This window comes from Misgurnus anguillicaudatus, chromosome 15 (genome assembly GCF_027580225.2).
Source record: "Misgurnus anguillicaudatus chromosome 15, ASM2758022v2, whole genome shotgun sequence".
NCBI classification, from domain to species: domain Eukaryota; kingdom Metazoa; phylum Chordata; class Actinopteri; order Cypriniformes; family Cobitidae; genus Misgurnus; species Misgurnus anguillicaudatus.
Window position 1 is genome coordinate 3,308,311 of NC_073351.2, and position 9,682 is coordinate 3,317,992.

Consider the following 9,682-nt stretch of genomic DNA (forward strand, 5'->3'; position numbering starts at 1 on the left):
TGATTGGGTCTGTCACGTGAGCTGAACACCATGAGGTGAAGTTTCTCCACTTAGGGCCTAAGCTCCCTGAGGGAGCTCTGGAGTAATCATATGGTCTCCACAACCTCAGTTGGGAGCCTGACATCCTTCCAAAGGAGTATGGTAGGCAGAGACTGCTGCCACCTAAACCTTAAGAGTGGAAGGAGTTAAGCCAGCAGAGATTTGCTCCTGCAGAAACTTCAGCACCACAACAACAGGGCAGTTGACTGGGACTGTCAGGAGTAAAGTATGGTCTCCACAACCTCAGTTGGGAGACCTGAGCCTGCGAGCCTGGCCCCCTCAGAGGCCAAGCTGACAGCTACCAGATCTCTGGCAAACTTTCTCCAGAACTTCTGTGGCAGAGTGATTGGGGGAAAGAAGAGAAAACCACATTAGGCAGTGTGTGGTGTCCTGAGACGCAAACAGATCCAACTCTGCGCGTCCAAATACTCTCCAGATGTGGTTCACTACATCTGGCTGGAATCTCAACTCCCCAAGAATGGGCTTTGCCTTACAGGGCATATGCAAGTGGCCTGGGTCTAAACTGTCGTCAACGAGTACAGTTTGTCCAGAGACCACAAATGCCATTATCCCAAAATCAACAATGTTGTGATTTTGGTCCTATCGGCTTTCCATAACTGTACTCCAACCTGTAAGGGATGTGCCTGTTGTCAGCAACACATGCCAGCAGCGCACACCCAAAACAGTCCTTAGGATAGAAACCAAGGTTTTCTTCACACCACCAGAGCACGCAGACAACGATGCGTGACTTTGATTGCAGACCTCCTTAGAGATTCATTTAAGAAACCACCGATGTGATGTCTGTCTAGACAAACACATGATGGCTCCTCAGGTCTAGAAGGAAATGGGAGTCCAACCCATACCACCATAATTTCCAAGGCAATTTCAGTGCCATAGCCTATGATGAGTTTCAGCGATTTTGACCCTTTTGGCTTTCCATAATCGCACCAACCTGTGAGGGACGCTTCTGTTGTCAGCGTCACACATCGACAACGCGCACCCAACACAGGACCTTGGGACAGAAGCCATGCTTTCTTCCTGTTACTACAGCACGCAAAAACAGTGCGTGACTTTGATCATGCGAGACGGGTTTCCCCTCGGGGAAACCCTCCCGTGTTGAATGAAGACATAAGCTCTAATGTAAGGAATCAGTCCTTGGATCTGATTAGTCTGTCTCAGTCACAAGATAGGACTGAGCTGCTTCATTGAACAATTACAAATCCCTCCTTTGAAACAATAAAGCAATGGCTGTAGGTCATCATTTCTCTCATGTGGAGGTTCTACAGCCTCCTGCACAAGAATGTATACATGCTCCCCACTGGAGCCGGCTGTATGCAGTTCCATCAGTGCAGGTGAAGGTTAATTGCAGCTGCCTGTGGTACTAGGCACAGCAGTGAGTGTGCCCTGCGAGGGCACTGAAGGGAAGCAGGCACCATAAATGGGGTGAGCTGCTTCGCTTCAATAAGAAATAGTGAGTGCCACGAACGAAGACGTTACCCGCCTCAGCGGATGAAGGACTCGAATCGTAACACAAAAGATCATATCTTGATGGCGCACCAGCAGACGATCAGGAGAATAAATGCTGTGTACAGCTGTACAAGCAACACTCAGCATAAACACAAAATCACTGCTTGACACAGCTCATGCAGGCTGTGACAGGCAGATATACATACATAGCCTACACATACAGGTGTAGAAAACGTAAAAATATTATTATTTTCATATTATATGCATGTACATATAATACCTCCATACTGTAAAAAGAGGATGCTTCACGTGGAGACTGCACGTTTAGCTTTAAACAGTAGGCGAATGAAGATGATTCATCTCTCCAGAGACAGATAGCTGAAATATATGTGGCTCTCACGCAAGGCGCCTTCCCGATCCGGCGAAAGAGAGAGAGAGCGGACGTTACGTGCAAGCAGAGATACCGCCGCCTGCACGAAATCATATGGCGACTCCCACGAGTGCAACCGCTGCTGAGAAGCGGGATCGCAGCCGCGAGCCCAAGCTTCCTAGAAAGCGAAAGACAGATGTCATGGGTGTAGGCAGGGATATCGCCGCCTGCACGCACGAGTGCAGTCACCGCTTTGCCTCGACAGAAGCGGGACCGGATCCGTAAGGGCGCGAGCCCGATATATCCTTCTCTAAGCGCGAAGCTGGAGCGCAACACGTGCACGGGAATGCTCACAGTGCACACAGCCAGGTTTCTCAAACGCCAACTGTGCGTGCTGCGCTCTAGACATACATGTGTATCCTTGTCTGTGATATCGCGCCGACAGGGAGATACACATACTTGAACTTCATAAAACATACTTCAGATTTATGCAAACGTACACGCAGTCACTTGCTGAGGCACTAAATGCGAGTGTGTTTGTGTGGGATGCCTTCTTATACCCTTGGTCCGCACGGCATCCAGCCTATATCCAATCATCAAATTATTGATTATGTGTAACACGTGCTTCAGATCAGTCACGCCGAGGCGTTCCCCAAAGCGTTGCTATGGCGACGCAGCTCGAGTTCCTCGAAAGGGAACTTTACATTATTTTACTCAAAGTCAACAAGGACATTTTACAGCTGATTGCTTAAAAAAAGGTTCAGTGACAACGTCTCAAGTTTAACTGCAGCAATGACAGTGTTCTTAATATGACAAAGTAAGTGTTTTGATTAATGCCATTAATGTTTATTTTTTTAATCACTTGTATACCACTAGTCAACTAAATGAATATAACATGGCAAAGATGAATGCACATTTGTTTATTGATTCAATAGATTTATTGCATTTTGTGGAAAAACGAATCAGTTTCTATAATAAATCTTTGAAAATCAAATTATGGATTTGAACTTTTAATGTTATTATAACCTAAAGATGCTATGTGAAAGTTTGCAACAGAAAATAGTGGTTTTCATCTTGTCACTTTCTTGGTAGAAAACACGTTTTTACCGAAATTAGTCAAAATTGATTTATTGCATTTTGGAACCAAACTCTTAATTTATATTTAGTATATAAATTACAATATAATAGAATATATGGTATTGCAAATTTAATTCTGCTTATAAATTAATTATACTCTATTAAAACGGTATATGCTTTCCTTTGACTATAAGACGTTTAAAGGAATAATATGATAAATGACAGGCGTCATATTAAACTAGACATGCCTCACCATCTTACATGGAAAAACCCTTAAAAGAAGAATTTCATGTTAAAGCAATAAACCCCAAGAACCAGTGGGTTACCAGTGCATTTATAACAGCTAAGGGGCGTTGTTAAGCACGACGCGACCCCCTTAGCTGTTATAAAATGCACTGTAACCCCACTGCTTCGAGGGGTTTATTGCGTTTATAAAACGGTTACTTCATATGCATAACGCCACCCAGTTTTAGTTTAATGCCTTACAGAAAAATTATCTTCTTTAAATAAACATAAAATATCAAATGAAAGAACAGACCATCCGCTTTCAAAAAAAAAAAAACGTTTCATCCTACCTTCATTTGTTCTCTTATCACCTCTCAAATTTTTTAGCTAAAAGCGGAGATAATTCCATTTTTGTGAAGAACTTTTGTAAGAGATCAGATTCAGAGCCATGAACAGTACTACACAATGTTTTCAGTGAATGCGTCAGTGTTTAAGTTGGGTAAGATCGCCACTCAGTGGATAATAGCGGACGTATGAACTTGAGTTATAAACTCCTCAGACAATGTTTTCTCTTTATCAAAGAGATGACTCAACAATATTTATTGACATTTATCTGGATATCGCCATTAATTGTGCAATTGGAGACAGATTAAAAATATGATTAAAGACTGTGGTGTTTATTTTCATAAATCAGTACGCAGCAACAATGGCGCAGTGATACTTATGTAATGTGGTCTGAACCGTGAGGTTACGGGTGTATTTTATCACGGCTTAGAACGCGTTTCAACCAATCAGAATGAAGAACCAGAACTGCCCGTTTTATAATAGAAGTTTTACTTTACATAAAGAACAACAATGCACCTCAACACTATACTGTATACTTACAAAAGTAAAATAGTGACGCTGTAAGATTGTAGCCGGACCTTTATAATACAAGCTATGTTAGCAGCATTTACTAATCCCTGAGCTAAGTCTAATAAGCAGTGTCCCGGTACGCAAGCCAACACTGCGACAATGGCAAGATTTTAAATTTTAGGTTGGTTAAATATGTTGGGTCTGATTTTGTGGCAGGTGTAGGCAACTGTGTACGCAATTTAGATGGAGCAAAAAGGCAATGTGGCCACCCCCTCCATAGAGGCTGTGGGATGTGGAAATGCTCTCTGCTGAGCAGCAGTCTCCAGTAAAAAAAAAATCACTTAGCGATGCTGTGTGACATCTGAGGATACTGGGACACCAAAGGTTGTTAGGGCAGTGTAGAGTGGTCAGAGAATTCCCCATTATCAAGTCCCCTGTTTAACCTATATAGTGTTTCCTGTCACTACTAGTATTGGCTTTGCAAGATAATCATGAAAATGCCTCTCTTACTGGCTGGAGGGGATTCATAGATGACCATCCAGTTCAGGGTCTTCAAAAAGGCCCTCATCTCACATGGCACATAAACTGCCTGGAGATGAGGGCTGTTTTTATGGTGTGAAAATATTCCTTTTTGGACTTAAGGGGCTACCATGTGCTGGTTTGCAAGGACAGCACAACAGGCCCTGATATTGCAGAGGTTTGGCAGAGCAAAGGTGGACTTATTTACTGTACTAAAGTTAACCCACTGTACACTCTGGAACTGTCAAACTCACCCAGCACCTACTGGACTGAATGCCATGATACGGACAAGCGGGGTGGAATAAGTTCTGAAAAATCATACTCAGTAATAAGTACGGTTCCTTCTTAAAAAGTGTAGTGTGAATAGATTAAAAAGTACCTGTCCTAAAATCTACTTAAATTATGAGTAAAAATAGCTCTTTGAAAACATACTCATGAGTATTATGACTATAAATGTTATTATGACTTTTACGTTTTAAAATATGGTTTACATGTTGTTAAATGAAGTGCCATATGTGTGTATCGTTTTTAGAAAAAACAAAAACACAAGAATCCCTCAACAGCTTTAGAAAACAGCAAACATTAGAGACAACTTTTTTTAAATACACTACGTTATTTGCAATACATGCTCACATAAAAATAACTGAGGTATACTTTAGTTTTACTATAGTGAACTGTGGTAAAAGTGTTTATGAATCTTACAATATTAAAGAATACTAATATTCACTATAATTAATTCTACAGAATACAGTAGTATACATTAAGGGATAATGCAGCCAAATATCAAAATTACCCTATGATTTACTCATTCTCAAGCTATCTGAGATACATATGTCCGTCATCTTTTAGACAAACACATCTGGAGTTATTTTAGTAAATGTCCTTGCTCTTATGCTTTATAATAGAAAACTGGGATCAGGGAAAAAACTTCTGGCTCACTGATCTATATGAATGACTGGACTGTGCACAATTGTGAAGCCATTGCGCCGCGGTAAAATAACGTTGACTGTGTATGCTATTGGAGTAGCCTGACGTTGTCATACTCAATTCTAGCTATAATTATGAGGCGTGTCTCAACCGAAAAATGCCTCTGCACTCAATTGGATAGACCTACGACCAATCAGAGCAACGGAGTGTGTAACGTATGTTGAAATGTCGTCTTTTGTAGCCTGACCGAACTGCTAGTTATTTCGCTACAATGACACTAACATTGTGATTATACTAAGTCTGAGTTAGCAACGTACATCAACACCTACTATGTTTACAATATTTAATTTATATCACAACATTAAGTATTTACTAAGTCATACAGTAAGACTGTCTCTTACCATTTACGTTAAGTTGGCTTGAAAAATATTAAAGGATCAATATCGTTTCCGGGGTTCCGAAAAGAAGCTGGCAACGACCGCTAATTATATCCATCTCGTCGTGCACGCCGAGTTGCATCGCCGTGACACTCATTTCATTTGCTTTTTTAACTTTGTCCTCCATACTGTAAGTGCGACCAACTTTTGCCGAATCCCGTAGGAAGGACGGCAAAAACATAAACAAATGCCTTGCTCGTGTTTCTCTGTTCCTCTTTTAAAATCAATGCTCTGTCGATATCTTTTAGAACAGACTCAATGTCAGAATCCACACATCTGAATTCTCCAGCGGCAGCCATTTCGTTGTAAACAGATTCAACACACGCGCTCTTTTGTGACGCGGTTGATTACGTTACTGTTAAACATCTGTCCATCATCGTATAAGGCCCGCCCTCACAATTTGATTGGTTCGACCAGCTTTGGGACTCGCATAGTAGCTCCTCAACGGAAAAACCCCAGACCGATCTTCCCCTCTTCAAAATGTGGTGGGCGGGGCTAAGATCGGCTGGCACCCAGGCTACTATTGGAGGGCAGATTTCTGATATCTGGTTTCTTAGCTGATGTGGTTAAAACCATTCTAAATGCTATACAGTTGCTACATCCACAAGAAGATTGTGTGCCCAGAAGTGGCAGCTTTTTGAATCATAGTATGATAAGCACAACTTAAGCCCAACCTACTGCAGGTGGATCACTGCTGGAGTTCCTGCAAGTATCTCTTGAAAGGGCTAACACCTGCTATTCTCAAGGTCTATGTGGTTAGCCACACACCTTTGAATGGAGCCTCTATTAGGATGTATCCTCTAGTCAACCCTTTAGTTGTTTCTTATATGTTACCAGATGGTTAAGGTCCTCTGTCTATAATTCTGAGAAGTTTATTGGATGCTCCATTTGAGGCCTTGGAGTCAGCTTCAATCAAATCTCTAAGACTTAAAATGGTTCTGCTGCTAGCGTTATTCTCAGTCAAAAAATAAGGGATTTGTGGACTCTTTAAGTGTCCTCATAATGCTTAGAATTTGTCCCTGGACTGGATAAAGGTGCATTCAAAGGTGCATTCTGTTACCCATTGGTAAGTGATTCTTCAGGCCTTCCTCTGCCATTGAGTAACCAGACTGAAAGAGGTTACATTCGTCCGAACCCCTATGATTTTTTTTGTTGATTGCCCAGGCGATTGTTAGTCTGGTTTGGTGGTAACAGCAGGGGGACAGTATATTAATTGTTTATGGGTAAAATCGCCCACCTTAAAGTGACGTGCCTTGCTATGTCGTTTGACTTTTCAGTAGTCTATAAATAGGTGTGTTTTACACATGCTTCAGACACCGATGACCACAGAAAGCATTCCCATAGCATCGCCACCATGATATAGCATTTCATTCCCTTATTTGGAAAGTGGCTTACATATATGGACTGAAATGTTTTGTTAGTAGTTTCAGTCAGTAAATTTCACCATCTATATCAGGGATGGGCAACTTCGGTCCTGGAGGGCCGGTGTCCTGCAGAGTTTAGCTCCAACTTGCTTCAGCACACCTGCCTAAAGTTTCTAGTATGGCCCTGTCCCAAATGGCTCACTCCTCAGAGTCCTCCTCAGAGTCCACACTTTGATGACATCATAGAGTGCAGACTTAAGGGACCCTTGATGCGAGTCCATGTGGGTGCACCGGAGTCGTGTTTTGGGACAGACTCGAGCGTCACGTTGGAAATAGGAAAGGAAGTTGCCCATTAGTGTGATCTCCTCCCTTCTGTCGCCGGATTGGTCTGATTGCTCTTTCGCAAGGACTTCTGGGTCAACATGATCTCACAAAGTTCCGTGGGATTTTAGGGTTAGAAGCAAAAATGGTAAGAAAATAGGACAAAACAGTTGAGTAACCAATCCATGAGAATGCCACGGAAAAAGACAGTCCGTAGCAGGGCCACGGAAAAATGCGGAGATCCGTGAGAATGCCACGGAAAAATGAGCACAAAATTCCGTGACTATGCCACGGAAATTCGTGAGATCAGGTTGTCTGGGTTGGTAAAGTGCGTGAAGCCTGCTGCAGTGCGGGCTTCGTCGAAGACCACATCAAAGGGGTGCTGATAAGCACACTTTAAAGCGTAAAAATGACAGGTGGGACACCCTACGGACATCGCAGATTAAGCGCGCACGCGCAATTTAAGTCCACGAGACCGAAAGTCCACATGAAGTGTGCCATTTGGGACAGGGCCTATGCCTAGTAAGACCTTAATTGGCTGCTTCAAGTGTGTTTGATTAGGGTTGGAGCTAAACTCTGCAGGATACCGTCCCTCCAGGACCGAAGTTGCCCATCCCTGATCTATATGCTTGAAGCAAAACATTTTCAAGATATTGATTGTGAGTTTAATTAATGTGGGTTCAAGTCAAATGAAGTCAAACTGACATTACCCATAAAGTCGTACTTGTCAGCTCAAATTATGAATCATTATTTCATGTTTTTTTTTTATATAAGAAGTTACTGTATATATTGCAGCTTTAAAATATCTGTAACAAATTTGAGAGTGAAATGTATATTTTCAACTAGAGAAATTGCAAATAAAAGCTAAATGACAACATTTAAAACACTCCATCTGTCACTGGTCAATTGTCATTGGATATTGGTTAGCATGTTTCCTGTGTGTTTTTGTAGGTTTGCATGTTTGTTTTGATGACATCTGTGTACATGTGCTTTAGGGTAAATGTAAAATAACATGTAAACAAAGTGTGCAATACTTGCCTATCTGTCATGGAAAACAACAGTACTGTACCTACAGTATGATGAATCAAACCACAAAAAAGCCACATAAAAACAACAAAACGGAGTGTGTGGGTACATCAAAACACTCATGACATCAGCAGTGGTCATTGTAAAGTTCAGCATGAATGAAAACCTGCTTGAATTTGTCTCAGCTCAATGTTGATGTTTGTATTGCTTTGCGTTAGTGTTGCATCTTATTTTCCCCTTTAGTCTTTTTCTATGTAACAGTGACAGGGCTTCACTCTTTAAAAGCATAATACCTTCCTGCAATCCATCACTAAATAATCTTTGATATTACAACAGCAATTCAGTCTTCTTGTATAAAACCAATATTATAACCAATATACTAACTTTAAATGCACTCTTTTTTGTAAAAAACGGTACTAACTAACCCTAAGAAAATTATACAGTTTTCCAGTTCATTGATAGCCTATGTCCTATCCCCAAGATTAAATTTAAATGATAAAATATATCTGGACTGCACTTGTCACTTCATTGCACTTGTCAAGCCATTTCATTGGGTCTTTAAAACATCTTCTCTCCGGCTAACCTCTATCCCCATTTCTCCTGTGAAAGCTAGATGTGCAAGCCCTGATAAACGCTCTTGATGCGTGCTACATGCCTCGCTGATTCACAGTGGCTCTAACCACACGGAGGAGAACCGAGGAGCCGAGGCAACGATTGCATCACATCCTCTGACTGTGGGTGGTAGAAGGTCACTGCTCTGATAGCAGACATGCTTGCTGATCTCAGAATGACTGACACCTGGAATCGACTATATCTTTGCACTATCAATGAACAAATTTTAAAGTATACCAGAAAAATGAGTTAAAACTGAATCATCACCTGATTGCGTCGAGAATGCTGTGAAGTAAAATGCAAGCATGAAGTCTGTTTGAAATACAATATGATATTAGGCCACGTGCTACTTATTTACTAGCATTACGTACTGCATGTGCTAATTTAGATTTTACAGTTATTTTATAACTGCATATCGACATAATATGCATGAGATTGCATAT